General features: G+C 37.6%; 1 pseudogene; it reads right to left on the bottom strand.

Moving 5' to 3' along the window:
- Positions 1–7,211: 7,211 nt before the first annotated feature.
- On the bottom strand, positions 7,212–7,330 carry LOC111730293 (annotated as a pseudogene).
- Between the last annotated feature and the right edge of the window lie 9,815 nt (positions 7,331–17,145).

Below are 17,145 nucleotides of genomic sequence, written 5' to 3'. Positions count from 1 at the left end.
AAAAATCCCCCAGCTTGTAAGCTCATCCAGGTACCTGAGAGCTGAGAGAATGAGAGCCTGAGTCCTAAATAGGAAATCTGGGAGTATGGCACTACAGCTGTACCACTCAGATCCTCTTGCGTTATATAATAAGTTCAATTCAACTGGGAACGGGTCTTCTTAGATTCTGATTGTTTTTTTTTTTTACCCCAGAAACTTAAAGAGGAAGAATAGTGGGGTGAACTAATCCCTGCAGCTGCAATTGATTTCCTGGAGGCAATGGATTTGCATCATTTCCCTCTCCTTAACTATATTATGTTCCCATCTCCTTCTAGCACCTCTGCTGATCTTGGTGGTTTATGTGGAAGCACAAAGATATCCTTGAAGAGTCTGAGCCCCTGGAAATCATGTCCTTCTTGTCCATTTACTATCAAAATTGGGCAAGGGAGTACCAAAAAATGTCCCAGTGAAAACCTTGGGTGTTAAATGGACCCCTCCATGACTCCATAGTATAACAGTAGCCCCACCTCTTCCTGACAACCAGAATTCATGAACCTTGACTAAAATAGTGATTCCTTTCCTTATTTGCTGGTCTTTGACATAAGGAACCCAAGGTAGTAATCAGGAGAGAGTGATAGCTAAAAGTTGTATAGGATTCTTAGAGTGCTCACTTGTAGAAGTTTTCTTCTTTTGAGAGCCAGGACCTTTAAATCTGCAGAGTCTAGAATACTGGGGATAAAGAGCACAAATTTCCAACTGGATTATCAGATAAATGGTAAGCAAGACATTTTAACTTCCACTCCTTGGTTCTTGAACCCATGAGTTCTACCTGTTGGGGACACAGCACTATGTAATGGTAATTGATATAACATGTTTACTGCCTCCTGGAAGATAGTGCCCATCTTTGCAAGGTAACATTTCAAGCCTGGCTCTTTAGATGATTCTTCAAAAGGCCATTCCACCACTCTATCAGGGTGGCAGCTTATGGGTCATAAAATACATGCGTGTACCAATGGATCCCAGCATGTGCCATTGCCTTACCTCCTTTGCTATAAGGTGGGTTCCTTGGTGTAATATATTATGCAGAATCTCTTGTTGATAGGTGAAACACTTTGTTTGAATAGTGGTTCTGGCCAAAGACCTGCAAGCAGAAATGGCAAACCTATACTCAGATTATGTGCCACTAAGTGACTCCTATTATTTGGGAATTCTATTATTCCCATTGCTCTCTGGCAGCCCAGGTCTGTGATGCTATCTCTTATCATTAGCTAAGACCCATATAGGACAGGCAACTGAGCTTCTAAACTATGCTTGTTCTCTGTCCAGATGATTCTCTATTATGTTGGCAAACATAGTGTCCTCCTGCAAAATATAACTGACTAGTGGGTTTTCTAGCCTGTAAGTCCACTCTAATATACCCACTTCATTTTGATTCCCTCTTTTGCCATCTGCTATGGTCATTTTGTCAATTCTACTTTATTCAGAATTGGCTAACTTTTTTTTTTTTTTGAAGCTTCTGAGATCCATTGCATCATCTCCTGAAGTCCTTCTCAGGGTGTTAAATCCTATATGACAAAATAGTGTTTTCATATCAATAAGCTATCATTTTCCCACTTCATATCCTACTTTCCTTGATCCATCACTCTTTGGATCCAGATCCAAATTACCCTTCCAGTTTCTGATGGTTTGTGTTCTGTAAGTTCTTTCTCCTTTAGCATACCCAGCACCTCCTCAGCTTGGTTTTGTTAGGACTTAACATGACTACTGATCTTTTGGTGGAGAGGCATCCTTGGCAGGTGGATTTTGTCTTTTAAGGCATAGGCTTCAGCATCCTCTTCAAACAAAGACAGAGCACTATTTTTAAAAAAGGAGAAGTGTGCCATTTCCACAGGCTGGAGGGTTCAGAGATATGTGGGGTCTTAAGGTTTATATGCAATGAACCTAGATGTTCCCACCCCAAGTCTCAGGATCTTTTTTCTTCCAGATCAGGGTCCTGACCTTGATTTAGCTGGCTCACTGTGGTTGAGAATTCATTCTTCTCTAGAGCTCTACTACCTTTATAATTAAGTTCTATGCTTGAGCCTCCGTTTTTTCTGCCCTCTGGCCGCACTAAATGAGAGTCTCTGTATATGGCTCCAAGGAGAACTTCTGACTTTCACATTTTGTCATAAATGGGTGACTAATTGCCCCAAACTTTCATATCTTTTTCCAATATATTAATTGTACTTAACTATCTAATTCCACTGTCCTTATAATTACTCTTTCCCCTATACCTTTTAAATGCCCAAGATATTTGTGATGGCTAGTGTGTTTCTTTTCACTGATCTTCCATTTACCCCATTTACCACAAATCAAAGTGCTAACTATTATACTGCTGAAGCATAGCAAGAGCTTTCGGGGTTCCACATACCATAGTGATAGGGTCCTCACTGCCCACCAGGAGGTACTCTCAGGGTTATCCCTCACTGAGACAAGAGGTCAGGTCTTTGTATCCTTGCATCAACCAGTCATTGTAGATTGACTGTTCCAAGAAAGTGGGAGTAAAACATGGTCAAATATCTCCTTCAGTTAAAGGCAAAGGTTCAGATGTGAGCCGTCAGCATCTTCCAGAAGCTAGGGAAATGAGTACTTTGGTCCTGATATGGGCCACACAAAACAACAATTGTTCTCTAAAATACCTTGAAATTAGAGAAATATTCTTACCACCACCATCCACACTGCAAGTGTCTGCTCAATGTCATCTTACCTGTAAGGCCTCTCCCTGGCACTCTTTATTATTCTTACTCTGCTTCATTTTTCTTGCCAGATGGAGATCTGAAACTACTGTTATTATTTCTCTCCTACCATCAGAGTATATACTCCAGATTTATGGTACCCCATCACCCAGAAGAGGGTCTTACGCAAGATATTCCCTAACAAATATAAATAAAATACCAAATATTTATGTACCTACTACATGCATCTCACTGGAATTGCTGTGAAAACTAAAATAAATCTCCTCTAGCTCACAATAGATACAATACAAATAAATAATATAAAAATATAAATGTGAGTTATGTTTTTGAATATGTCTGTAAGTGGCAATGGGATAAGGAAAAGAACCTTTTTACTTTGCAGACAGATACTGCAATTCGGCACCAGGAAACAGAGACTAAACTTCTAACCCAGGGTTGAAGGGCAGGCCTTTGACTCTCTGTAAGGCAGGGAGATTAGAATTTATTTTTAATTTCTTTGAGCACCAGTATTTAATTGCAGACTTAACAGGGGCTCAAGCCTATAAAAGATTCACCTTGTCTCTCTGAATGTATACATTATTTACCATACAGTCTATAAAATATTTACCCATTTCTCAGCCAACTGAACCCTGCTTGTCTTAACTACCTCACTGCTGCTCAAAGCTGATCAAATAGGCAGCTGGCACCTCTCCAGAAATGGACCAAGCAAGCAGCTGGAAGGGGACCATATTTTATGCATTTGTCAGAGCACATAGCAATCAAGGGTGTTGAAAGCCTTTCTGAAGGTACTAGGGAGGGGTGTGGGTCCTTAATTCCTTCCCACCTCCACCCACCAACTCTAAAACATGACTGCCTTTGTCAGGCCCAGTACATTCATCTACTCAGGGGTACCCTTATGGAGCACTTATTGTGTGCTATAGGTCTTGGGGAGACGGATGGGAATAATGCATGTTTCTGTACCCTTGGAGAAAACAAGCCCAATGATAAAAAATTGCAATGAAAAGATAGCTAGGTATTGAGCAATCTTTTCATGTGACCAGCATGTGAGAGCACATGGTCTCATGAGCCAGATTTTTTGGTTGAAATTCTATCTTACTCCATTATTTATAGGTGTCTAACCTTGGGCAAGTTACCTAACCTCTTGTTGCCTCAGTTTCCTCAGGACAATAGTCCCAGAGTCATGGGATTACTGAGCACATGGTGCCTGGCACATAGAAAGCACTCAGTAAAGGTTATAGATGAGGACAAAGATATGGAAAATCCTCAGGAGAGCTATATGTGGTAATATGTTATAATCCTCATTTTACAGATAAAAACCTGAGATTTAGGAAATTAAATACTTACCCCAAATTTACTTATAAATGGAAAAGTAAGGATTCAAAGTCATGTCTAATTCCAAAGACTACACTTGTCATCACTGTCTACATCCCCCCCGCCCCCGACACAAATACTCTAACACACACACCCTAATATACACACATATATACAAAAGTGTGGCATAATCATGTGAACCATGATTTCAATGACAATCCCAACCGGCCCTCAACGAGATTAGATTTTCTTATTGTTTTCACTTATAGTACCCCTTTCACTGCAGTCTCATGATCTAATAATTTATCAATTTAATTATTTGCTACTGTCTGAGTTCTGCGTTTATCATGTATTTCCAGTGTGTAGGTGAACGCTTCAAATGCATTGTCACCTTATCTTCATATTAGTGCTAGGATGTAAATAATACTTTTCTCCCTACTTTATTGCTAATAAAACTAAAGCTCAATCAATCAATCAATCAATCAATCACAAGAACACAGAGCAAAAAAAAAAAAAAAAAATAGAAGGCTAAGATTTTAACCCAAGTCAGTTTAATTCCGAAGTCTATGCCCCTTCTATTGGACCACACTCTTTCCCTAAGAAAGGAAGATGCCAGAGGGCAAGGGGAAAGGAACCCACTACTATGTATTACAGACCACCATGTCGAGCATTATACTGAGATTCTTTGTCACTATCTCTTTTACTCCTCTAGACAAATTTGTATTCAAAACAAGATTTTTGCTGAAACAAGTTTTTTGCAAAATCAGGGGCAAGCCCTGCTAGTATGAGTTGCCAAGGGGGAAAAGGAGGCTGGCACTGAGCAGGAAATAAATAGGGAAAATGGACAAAGTTACAAAGCCCTTTCATGTAGCCCTTTCCCCCAGTACTTCATGTTGATAGAATAGGCCAGCTGAAGTGGGTATCAGGCAAATTCCACGCCAGGAGGCCAGTCCAGGGTGAGGGAGGGTGCAGGAGAGAATGGGAGAGAAGACGGATACTTTGACCCCACTGTTTTGACTCTGACTCATACTGTACTACCACCTTGCTATACTAATACTCCTTCTCCTTTGCTTTAAAAAGGAAAATACAGGTACCATTTATCTTCTCAGTCTTTTATGTTCAATGGCTATTAGATTCTTAATGACAATTACTGATAGAAGTATTTGGCACAAAACAAAGTTGATAACCACACATGGTATAATGTGTTACAGACTACAAATTGAAAGAAATATCAACTCTTCTTAAACAAGAATAGATTTTCAAACTGAATTTTGTAGAATTAATGTGCACAAAACATATTAGCAGTGGCAAGAGGTATAATCAGTTCAATCTGATGTGGAAAAAATAATGATTAGTTAATAAAATATTTATTTTATAATTTACAAAGAAATATTTGATTCTAATAAAATTAAAATAAAATCAGAAATAGTGACTTGTGCTGTATAGAAACTCAAGCAAAAATATAAACTGTCTCAATAAAGTATGCTCCAGAAAACAAAATCTTGACCCACCAATGTGAGTATAATTTTGATTAAAATAGTTATTTCGTATAGTCACAGCTTAAAGATCTTTCGAGTCAAATCCAAGGTCTCCAAACATATTTATCTTAACAAGAGTCTGGTGTTGTGTTGGGGGCTTTACTTAACATTATTCAAATCCTTACAACAACACTTTGTTATATAATTGCAAACCTCATCCTACTCCCCACTTTTAGGCGAGGAAAATGAAATTCAGGAAGAGTAAGCAATTTGTCCAGGTAAGTAATTTATCACCTGGATCTCCTTTCCTAGATTTCAGGGTATTTTGCACAGGGTGGGGACACTATTTGTCCTCTTGGTCTCTCCAGAGAGGTAGGTGTGGCTGTGCCTCTTTCCAGGTTAAAATGTTGAGACCCCAGGAGAGAAATGAACTAAGATTTCAAATTGTATGAAAGACCTGGGCTTTTCCTGATCCCCATTCCACCATACTCTTCACTCAATGAAATGACCTGTAGAATAAAGCTATTTTTATGAAATTACTAGAAGCAGGGAGCTCTCTGCTCCTAGAAGAGCAGAGTTGCATAGAATGCAAAGTAATTTATTGATGACTGATAGCATTCAGGGAATTTTGTCTCCCCACCTCCACCCAAAGTAGAATTATCCTTCAAAGATGTCCTAAGTACTATATCCTTCAAAGGATAGCCTGGAATCCCTGTGCTGGCCAGTCAACACTCAGAAAGGGTAGGGACCTAAGTCGGTCATTTGCAACATCACAATATCAACGTTTTTTCTTACCACTGGTTTCTAAGTGAAGTACATCTTTCCTGCTCATTCAATAGTTATGTAAATTAGACTTTCCTGAAGAAGAGAACTAAACACATTTAAGTTCTCTGGGGAAAGAAATGAAATGTTTCTAGTATAATTTCCATTTGTTTAAATCTAAATCAATGAAATTGTACCAAACTTTATTTCACATACCTGGCATGATACACAGTGTTCTATGATAGTGGAACAATTTTATAGGATGTCTTAGGTGACCACCTGCCTTGGTTTCCCAGGACTGAAGGGTTTTCCAAGGTGCAGGTCTTTCAGTTTTAAAATTGGACACAGTGTCAGGCAAATCTAGATGGCTGGTCACTTTACTTGTTCACCATTATAATACTAGCACCCAGGCCGGTCCCTGGCATGTGAGAAGCCTCTCCCTAGATTTCTCAGTGCCTTCATTTTCATCCCTGTAGAATGAAAACAAAGGGGACTAATGCTTGTCCTGTCTCATTTACGTGGTAATTCTGTAAGAGAATTTCTACTGTAATTTTTTTTTTCATTATGTCTGGTAAAGTATACGATAATTTAAATAATCTCTAAAAAATGCAATCCAGATTGTCATCTTCTTGCGACTAGAACCACATTTATTGTAATGCAGTACTCAGCACAGTGTCTGGCAGAAAGAAAATGCTCAAAAACCTGGTTGGATGAATGAAAGAATGAATAAATGAATAGTTAGATGAATAATTTTGTGAATAAGCATAAAGTGATTAATTTAACTCATTTTATAGGATTCTCTTTAGAGCAAAAAGTTTATTTAATTCCATCCCTGAGTTTTTCAGAGCCCACATTCTTTTTTTTTTTTTTTGGCGAGGCAACCCTTGGTTGACCTCACAGATTGCAAGGACTTTATCAGTTTACAATCCTTTTTTTTTTTTTTAAATGCCTATAGCACCTGGTCTTCCTAGGTGGTCTCCCATTCAAGTACTAACCAGGCCTGACGATGCTTAGCTTCCGATATCAGATGGGATCGGGCTTGTACAGGGTAGCATAGCCGTAGACATCAGAGGCTACATTCAAACAACAAATTCTTTGCAGGGTCAAGATTAAAACCGGATCATTTCAATATATTAAAATATGGTAAAAATCTCGAATAAGTTTATTCATTTTCTTCAGTGACTCTTTTTCCCAGCACAGGAAATTTAAATTCAGCCTTGAGTTTATAGTTCTTCTTCCAACAGCAGAACACTTTGGTTTAAGTCTTATCACATGCCTGTTCCCTGCTCTCACCCACTTATTGGTGAGCTTCAGAGCTGGCTTCAGAGAGACCTGAGAAATAGAGGGAGTAGTCCAGCCCACTGGGTCATCAAAATATCCTCAGCCTCAGGAAAAGGCAAATTTGTTGTACCTGAAGACTGACTAAAGCAAGGTAGGATATGCTACCTGCTTTCATCCTCTCTTCTACTCTGCCTTTCCAAATTCAGTCTCCTGCTAGGCCCCAGTCAAATCTTTCCTCTTGTCTCTTTGTCTTTTGCCACAATTGAGACCCCCTTAGACTGTGGGTAACTTGAGAACAAGAAACTACTTTATTCATCTTTAGATCCAGGTCTTGGTAAAGTGCCGTCTGTAGAGTAGGAGCTCAATAGGTGCAAGAATGAATAAATGAATGAATAGATTTTAGTACCCATGATTACAGTGTCTGTGCCTAACTTAAAGTGTGGTTTCAACGAGTGTTGAATAGACATGTGAAATAATAAATGAATGATTGATATAAATAATCATTTTTAATGGACTACTAATTATGTACCAGACACTGGCTAGGAACATTCTAAATATTATCTTATTTAATCTTTTCAACAACCCTAATTTATCTTCTTCTCCTCAGTGCTTAGCGACATCTAACATATCATGTATTTTACTTATTTACTTGTGTACTATCAGTCTCCTCCACAATAAAGCTTTGTCTGTTTTGTTCACTGCTTCTTCCCCTTCTAAAAGAATTCAGTAAATATTTGTGGATTAAATATTTGTGGAATAAATGTTATAATCGCTACTTTGCAAAGAAAAGGCTAAATTTAGAGATACTTTAAAAAAGATCTCTGATCTTGTGCCAGGCACTCCAAGTTTTCTACGTTTTCACTGAAAACTGATAAATACATTCTGAAGTGGGTATTATAATTATTCTAGCAAGGTGGACACTAAGACTCAGGAAGATGTGTCTCACCAGCTTGAGTCAGAGAGGAGTTCACCTAATAAAAGCTGGGTCATCTTTCAAAGGGCTTAGGTCCTGTGGCCTCAAAACTCTTGCTCTCTCCATGACTTCAATCCACCTTGCAATAAGAAAATGACCCATCCCATGAATATTCTGTTTCAGGGATGGGTCATTTTCTTATTGCAAGGTGGATTGCACACCTAGAAAAAATCGAGAGAACCCATTACAACCCAAGTCAGCTTAGAAAGACCCCATTGAACAAAGAGCATCCTTTTAACATTAACAATGCCATAAATGCTGAATGCAGGAGATTAGAAAAAAGTTATTAGGAGGAGAAAGACATGCCAACAACTTGAGCTCTTAATGAGATGCCTACCGTATCTAAGAGAAAGCAATTTACCAGAGGATTATTTGATGTGAAAGGAATAGTAAGGAGCTCTTTAGTGGCACCCAGACATAGCCTCTCCCATACACACCTGCTCAAGGCTCAGTGAAAGACAGTGCGTAAATGTCTGGAATATTACATAAAAGCTGTCTACCTAACCAATCAAAGCTTTTAAAATCCATCTTGCTGAAATGAACCCTGAAAGCAGGTCAAACAAATCTAATTTTTATTGTTCCTTAAGGAGATGGCTGTGTCGGAGACAAAGGAGGAAGGCAGGAGGCCAGTTAGAAAGATAAAAAGAAAACCTAAGAGGCCTTAAAAAATTAAATGTTCAAAAGAGCCGTGGCAGGCAAGATAAATGATATATTACAGTGCTGGTTTAAACCTAATTGATGACTAATGTTGTAATGCATCTGAACCTACACTGATCTATTATCCGTCTGGTCCAGGCTGAAGGGACACTGCAAGGAGAAAAATTGCTAACTGTTTTAACCTGATAGAACTTTAAAAAAAATAACCAGCCCAGTTACTTTAAAAGATAAATGGCTGGGTGGTGACCTCCTAATGTATATCAGGGTCTTGCAATGCAAAATCAAATGTTAATTAAATAGAATCTGATGCAGGAACAATGCAGAAAGAGTGTGGTTCAGAGCTCAAGAGGCCATAGGGAATTGTGTTGTTGGGTTTTCTACAAAATGTTTCAAAGAAAATACCAATGGAAAGGTAATGATGGCAACCCACATAGGAGTCATTGAAAAATCAAATGTACACACAAACCCCATCTGGATAACACCTATATAGAGGTTATATAGAGCAGCATGTGGGCACAATTCAGTCACAGTCATTGGAAAGGTAAGGGCCCAACAGAATTGCTTAAATCCACTGTGATGAGTCCGAGAGGCTTTATCTTCTTGATATGCATCAACACAATCTCGACCCAACCCTCAGGGAAAAGAAATGTAAGATGTAGGAATATGTAAGAATTTAAGAGCCAACTTGAAAGGGCTCCTGATGGCCAAGTCTGGGATAACATCCGCTATAAATAGTAAATGTAATAAATTGTAACCAAAAACTAAAATAAGAATCGGTGAATTCTACTGATACAAATGAATAAATATATGAATAATGAATGAGAAATTTTTTCGGTAGAGTAGAATTCCAACTAATAAGTGTATAATAAATGAGGAAAGTAGAAAATTATTATATGGCAAATAGCAAAGTAATAATTGTTTCAGGCAAGAGTTTTCAATAGGTACTAAGTGGAAATTATACTAGAAACATTTCATTTTTTTCCTCAGAAATTAAATGTGTTTAGTTCTCTTCCTCAGGAAACAAAATAATGAGAAATATCTTTACATGTTCCACAATATCTCTACTTTGAGGACACCTTGACCAAAGTTTCATAGTTAACATCACCAGTCATGGGACAAATGGACACCATGTGCCTCCTGATAAAATGAACTAAGAAGGACACATTATGTCTGACATTCTTGATAGAAATGCATAACCAGAATTTAATCATGAGAAAATATCAGACAAATTGAGGAACTGCCTACAAAAATAACTGGTCAGTTCTTTTCAAAGGTATCAAGGTGGTATATTAAGTTTCAGATGAAAGAATGACTCAGGAAATATTCCAGATGAAAAGGACTGAGGAGATAAGGCAATGAAACATAACCTGTGATGCTGGTTTGCATGCTGGACCAGAAAAAAAGACATGTGTGGGACAACTGGAGAAATTTGCATGAAGACTATAGATTAGATACTAATATTATATCAATGTTCCTTTCATAAATTTGGTGGTAATATTATGATGATTATATGAAAAAAAAGTTAACATTTGGGAAATTGGGGAAAAGGTAGACATTCTATTTTTGAAACTTTTTAAAAATCTGAAATTATTTCAAAATGAAAAGTTAAAAAAATTAAATTAATATGAAAAATGCCATCATTGTGCTTTCTCTGAGGACCTATATCCAGCTTTATTCTTCCAGAAGCTGTTCTTCTCAGATGTGGAAAGGATCACCACCAAAGCCAATATGTCCTTACTCAGTTGGGAAAGGAAGGAACCGGGGCAGAAAGAGGCGATCATTTTGACCAAGTTCATCAGAAAGGGTCAGATACCATCATAGGCATTAGAAACCACAGAACAGATTTGCCTGAATTGCTCTTGCCTATGATAGTATATGATTTTTCATACACAGGCTGCAAATGTGGCCACTGAGAGAGGGCCATTATTAACAATTGTAAAATAATCATACTTTTAATCCTGGTATACCACAAAGCTTCAACAAGAGTACAGAAATCACCTATCAGTGGCTTTTAAAAAATTCAGCTAGATTTGATCCACAGCTTAGGGTGAAGTTGAAACGTGAAAAGAAAAAAGAATAGAAACAAAAACAAGCAATTTCTTAGCCAAGTATACAAGTATATAAGCAAGATTGTTGTGGGGCCATTTAATCTGCTTAGGAGACCAATGATTTCTTAGCTAAAACTTCACATTTCACATAAATTATTAATGGGCTAATTGCTGATAATATTTATCTGTTCTTTTGAGTCAACAAAAATTTAGTGAACATTTTCATGTGCAAAAAACTGTGCTGAGCCTTGGAGGGATAGAAAGATAAAAGTTACAACATTTGGACCTATTGAGGGCAAGCCATGTTAGGATCCATCAAAGCAATATTCCTCTTTTTCTTCTCTTCCTCCCCATTATTATTATTGTTGTTGTTGTTGTTGTTGTTGTTGTTGTTATTATTCCTCTTCTTCTTCCTCTCCTTCCTCTTCTCCCTCTTCTTCACCTTCTCTCTTTCCCTCTCTTTCTCCTTTTTTTCCTTTTAAACTATGGAAACATGGAGAATGGAAGAATTCGCTTTAACTGAAAGATTTAGGGAGATTTATGGAATGGAGAGCCCTGAGCAGGGTATTGAACAAGGAACAAGGCTTTAATATGCAAGGATGAGAGAAAAAGCTTTTTGGGCAAGGAGTTCACTGGAACAAAACTATACTGATGAGGAATTCAAAGAAGTAAGAATTAATGTGAATGGTCAGAGTGTGTGGATATAAGATGATGAGGGTGAGGAGTAAGAGTCAAGGAAGCAAGGTAGGATTGGTAGAACCATCAAAGTAGGCTGGGGCTTGGAGAGGCCATTAGTTCCTTCAAGAGGAATTTGTTTTTGACCTTCTGGACCAAAGAAGGGTCCCTTGTGGTAGGAGTAAGTGTTGAATAGGCAGATTCTTTGTTATCATCCAAAACTTGAATCCAGTACCTGAAGGTCAGGTCCAGGACCCTGCATTTAAACAATCCAGGAGAATCTTACAAACACTAAAATGACTCCATGAGACTTCCACTTGGGTTTTTATAATTGCATTTCTTTTAAAGAACGAATTATATGTGCCCTCTTTTAAGAGTCCCTGTAATCCAAATCTTTAACAATATAAACTGGCTGTCTCTCTGCTTGTAAGAATCGCTAGGGTTTGCTCATAAGGGCTCATTTTCCATGATATATTTTGATGGAAATGAATGATATTAGAGCTTGAATATAGCAAAATAAGAACAAACAGTCTTGGAAAGAATTATTTGCTTCCCTATTAGCGTGGGAACCGACAAACGAACTGCCTTCCATGGAGGCACCAGCCACCTTCCAGGGTGGTCATGACCACTCAAGCTCCCAGCCACTGGCTGAAAAGGTCAAAGTCATGTTTTATGAAGCTCAACTAGTTCAACGAAAACATCTTGTTGAAAAACCTCAAGTACTCTGTAAATAGAATTCTAGGGTTTTCTTGAAAGGTTTATGAGAATACCATGGCTTAACACTAAGTTATGTGAGTTAAAGGACCACAATGCATCCTTTGAAGGGGTGTGTCTCTGTAAATCTGTGCTTAGCCACCTGGAAAAGACACAAGCTCTGAAGTCAGGAAGACCAGGGTACAAATCACAGTTTTTCCATTTACTGGCTGCATGAAAAGGCAAATGACTTTAATTCCTCTGAACCTCATTTTCCTTGTAGTTATAATGCCTAGTTCTCAAGGTTTTCTTTGAGGCCTGTTTCCCCAACCCCAGATATCTGTATGACTCATGCCCACGTCTCTTTGGGTCTTCACTTAATTTGAAAGCCTTCCCCAACCTTTATATTTAATACCCCAACACTTCTTATCCTCAACCCATGTTTTATTTTTTCTCTTCAATACTTATCATTATATAATAGACTATATATTTTACCACATTTATCTTCTCTATTTCATATCTCCAACACTAAATTTTAAAAACACGAGTGGGAGGACTTCTGCCTGTTTTGATCACTGCTATATCTTTGTGCCTAGGACAGTGCTTGGAACATAGTAAGAGCTTAATAAATATTTGTTTAATGAATGGACGGATGGTTAAACGGTTAGTCAAATGGGAAAATTTCTGGTCCGGAACTTTTGCTCAATATGACTTGATGAGTTCATGCTTCTACTGCCCTTGAATGCCAAATATTCAGCAGTAAAAGATAAACTACAAGAAGAAAAATGTTAAAAGCCTAACTGTGCTACAGAAGATGTTAACATTAAAGAAAGAAGCTAGGCGGAAAGTACATGGGAACTTGCTGCACTATCCCTGAAACACTTCTGTGAGTCCAAAATTATTTTAAAATAAGTGTTAAAAAATAACCATGATTGTAATAAAAGAAAGATAAGCATCTCTGTGGCCCATAAAGAGAACCAAACACAGCAATAATCAGGGGCTAAAGGTGTGGCCCACTAGTCTTTTCATGTAGCTGGTCAAGACAGTGGGCAATTGAATTTCTGGGGCAAGGAACACCAAATGTGGCAGGGAGCTAGAGGGAATCTCACGAACTAAGACTGAAAGCCTGGAGCAGGACTCTCCAATCCATGAAGGGAGGTTTAAAGTCACACCCCTTGTTGCCCAGGGATGTGGTTTGTTTAAAGCTCCAGGAGGGAGTAGAACAGCTGTGCAGCTAGGATTTGGGCCAAACTATCTGCTATTTGCTCTTTTATAGACAAAGGTGGAAAAGCAGTATTTGAAAAAATAATGGATGAAAATTTTCCAGCATGGAAGACAGATCATTGAACTCAGATGAAAGCACTGGGAGGGCTAAAAGATAAATAAAAATAGACCTATACTTACATAAAAAGTCCTGGACATCATGAATACCAAGAAAATCTTCAAAGCTATTAGAAAAAAGGAGAGATTATCTACCATATGACAATAGAAAATTTAGCTGTAGGTCAATAGATGGATTCTAGGAAAACTTGGGGAACAGGAAAATCATCTACAGTCAACCCTCTTTATTTTGAAAACATTATGAAATACTTTATATTTTTTGTTGCCTGAATCACATGGGTCATGAACTACATATATACATATACAAATATACAGATATACACAATTGACATGTTAGTTTAACAGTCAAGGAAAAAAATACTGCTTTATTTGAGCAGATATATGTTTATATATGTATATAAACATCTTCACATTTTGGGAGGCCTCATACTCCAACCCCAATGTCGCTGAAACATTAGTATACAGCTTACATTGTTCATTGTGGTTGTTTTATGGTGCATTTGACCATAGTTTATGAGACGATTCACCACTGAATAATTTCCATCCAAATGTAGATGCTAGAGAAAGTTTAATTCATGTCTAACTTCAAAGCTGAAGTGGTTGAGGGGCTGTAGTTAAGCAGTAAGCGGTTGGCAGGGTGAACATTGTAAAGTTTTTGACTACCAAATTTAGAGTGCAAATTTCCAGGAGGTAATTTAACATCAGTGATCTCTTTTAAGAAATCATCTCAGAAAGCTCCTCTGGTTTTCAAGGTAGATCTCTTAAGGCCCAAAATTATTGAAAAAGATAATAATCCAAATAATAATACTCTGCTCTGTTGGGGTATAGAGAGTTAGAGTTTTAAAATATATTACTACCAATTTAATTCTGACATGGATTTTGCTAGGGTTTTATTTCCCTCTCTCCCAAAGAAATTCCCCAAAAGAAATGACTTGTCTGAGCAAAATCACATAGTTGCTAAGAAGTAATATAAATGACTTAAACCAAGATTTTCTTGTCTGATTCAAACACTCTTCCTGCTATACCAAAGTCTGTCTTGCTCTTTACGTGTGGTTATTTTAACTGCCTTTACATGTGGGGTCCCTTAGCCAAAGAACTACAATCTCTGCTGTATTTCACAAAAGAAGGGTAGTGATAAGATACTTGAGCTGAGAGGGATCTTAGAAATAAGATCTGGTTTTAGATTCCTGCTTTAAAGTGAGAAAACAAAGGCCCAGAGAGATAGTATCACTTGTTGAGATGAGACCAGGGTCACAATCCATCTCTTCTCATTTTCAGCCTTTCTGCTGCTCCCTGACATTTCATAAGAAATGTTTCACCTCCAAACTCTTGAAACTGTATGTATTTACTCATCACTTGCTATGGGAAAATTTGTGATTTACTCACTGAGAATACAAAGATTTATACTACAGGAATTCTTAGTCCTATAGGGAAGATAGATACATAAATAGTTATTGTTATTGCATTAGAGGTTTACACCAATAAAATGGATTAGCAGAAAGGGAGCAATTAATTGGGCCTATAGAACAAGGGAAGCCTTCATCAAAGAAATAAGAATTGAGTTTTTAAGTAAGATGGGTAATTTGCTATCCAGATCATTGAGAAAGGAGCTTTGCATGAGGAGAGAATTATTTGTGTAAAGGAATTAGGGCTGAGAGAAACATGAAAGTCCTTACTATAGGTAAATCACAGGAGACTCAGAGGAGAGTGATATGAAAAGAGAATGGCAAATAAGGCATCAGATGAAGGTTTCATATGTCATATCAAGGAATATGGACTCTCTCCACAAGGTATTCTGATGCTCTGAATCCAAATTCCAAGTTCTTTAGACATCACCATGCTGTCTCTGAAAACAACTCCTTTTGAAAGAGAGAAATTGAGTCCTGAGGTGATTCCAAAGATGTACAGCACAAAGAGTACAGAGGCTCCATATGACTCCACGAGCTGTAGGGGAAATTCATGATAAAGTCACAATGAGATACCACTATATCTCCACCAAAATGGCTAAAATTAATGAGACTGGCTATATCAAGTGCTATTAAGGATATGGAGCAACTGGAACTGGCATGAATTAGCGGTGTCATTATAAACTATTTCAAGCACTTTGGAAAACTGTTTTTCAGTATCAGTTAAAACTTTGATGCAGGAATTTCAATTCTGGCATGTACTTAAGAGGAATGAAAATACACATCCACTAAAGACATGTACAAAGATATTTTAGCAATTTTATTTATAGTAACCCCAAACTGGAAACAACATGAGTGTCCATCAACAGAAGGATGGATTGGCAAATTGTGAAAAATTTATACAGTGGAATAGGACATAGTAGTAGGAAAGAACAAACCACTGATAAACATTAAAAAAAGGATGAACTTTACAAACATTAAGTATAATGAAAGAATCAACCACAAAAGACACTATATGGTTCTATTTATATGAAGTTCTTGAACAGGGAAAATTGATCTATGTCAATGGAAGTTGCACAGTGATTACCTCTGGGTATGGATTATTGACAAGGAAGATGCAAACAGGACACCACTGGTATATTGGAAATTTCTATAGCTTGACATGTTTGCAGTTACATGAGTCTGTATATATACAAAAAAAATTTATTAAAATAAACACTTCAGATTTGTATACATTACTGTAAGTAAATTATACAATTAAAAAGTATCAAAATAAATTGGAGAGACCATGAAGTATGGTATTATACATACTCTGAAGTCGCACTGCCTCAGTTTAAAGTCTAGTTCTGCAAATTACTAGATGCAAGTGTGGGAATTTTCTTTTTTTTCCTCCTCACTAAAATGGAGATAATAGTAGTACCTACCTCATAGAGTTTAGTGAGGTTTAATTGTTCTAATACATGTAAATCACTTAAAATATTGCCTGTACATACTAAGTATTTGGTTGTTGTATTGGAGTTCTCTAGAGAAACAGAACTGATCTAAGACTCATTCATTCACTCATTTTAAGGAATTGACTCATACAGTTATGAAGGCTGACAAGTCACAAGATCTGCAGTTAGCAAGTTGGAGCCTCAGAAGAGCCAATGGTGTAGTTCTAGCCCCAGAGCCAAAAAGCTCGAGACCCAGGGAGAGTAGATGTTTCAGTTCAACAACAAAGGCAAGGAAAAAAGATGTCCCCCCTCAAAGTCAGTCAGGCAGGAGTAGCTCCCTGTTTTTCAGGGGAGGATCAACTTTTTGTTCTAT

Source organism: Pteropus vampyrus, unplaced genomic scaffold (genome assembly GCF_000151845.1).
Source record: "Pteropus vampyrus isolate Shadow unplaced genomic scaffold, Pvam_2.0 Scaffold305, whole genome shotgun sequence".
In the NCBI taxonomy this organism is placed as follows: Eukaryota; Metazoa; Chordata; class Mammalia; order Chiroptera; family Pteropodidae; genus Pteropus; species Pteropus vampyrus.
The sequence above is the reverse complement of the archived record's forward strand: the minus strand, read 5'-3'. Positions and strand labels throughout refer to the sequence as shown.